Source organism: Bison bison, unplaced genomic scaffold (assembly GCF_000754665.1).
Source record: "Bison bison bison isolate TAMUID 2011002044 unplaced genomic scaffold, Bison_UMD1.0 scf7180017864370, whole genome shotgun sequence".
NCBI classification, from domain to species: Eukaryota; Metazoa; Chordata; class Mammalia; order Artiodactyla; family Bovidae; genus Bison; species Bison bison.
In genome coordinates, this window is record NW_011494942.1 from 4602516 (window position 1) to 4603318 (window position 803).

Genomic DNA, 803 nt, shown 5'->3' on the forward strand with positions numbered 1-803 from the left:
ACAAGTGTTCTCTTTTCTCTACATCCTCACCAACACTTATCTCTTGTCCTTTTAATAATAGTCATCCTAACAGTGTGTGGGCTTCCCTGATAACTCAGTTGGTTTAAAAAAAAAAAAAAACCCCACCTGCAATGCAGGAGACCCTAGTTCGATTCCTGGGTCGGAAAGATCTGCTGGAGAAGGGATAGACTACCCACTCCAGTATTCTTGGGCTTCCCTTGTGATTCAGCTGGTAAAGGATCCACCTGCAATGCGGGAGACCTGGGTTCGATCCCTGAGTTGGGAAGACCCCTTGGAGAAGGGAAAGGCTGCCCACTCCAGTATTCTGGCCTGGAGAATTCCATGGACTGTATAGTCTATGGGATTGCAAAGAGTTGGACACAACTGAGCGACTTTCACTTTCATCCTAAGAGTGGGAGGCGATGTCTCACTGTGGCTTTGATTTGCATTTCTCTAATTAGTGATGCTATGTGCCTTTTCGTGTACCTACTGGTCATTTGTAGTCTTCTTTGGGGTGGGTTTTTTTGACTGACTTCATCAATAGACTATTATGGAAGGGATATTATGTGACTTTCAAGGCCAGACCATAAAAATGTCCAGGACTTCTGCCTTGTTCATACGTGATGGAAGGGTATAGGTGCAGAAACAGAAGAGACTGCCCACAGCACTGAAGTTGGAGGAAGGGGCCTGGAGCCAAGGAACTCGAGGAATATAGCTCTGGAAACTAAAAGCGCTGTAAGGAAAGGAATGACAGTGATGCAAAGTGGCAGCCACCATGGGCTTGGGAGTAAAAGTTCCTTGCA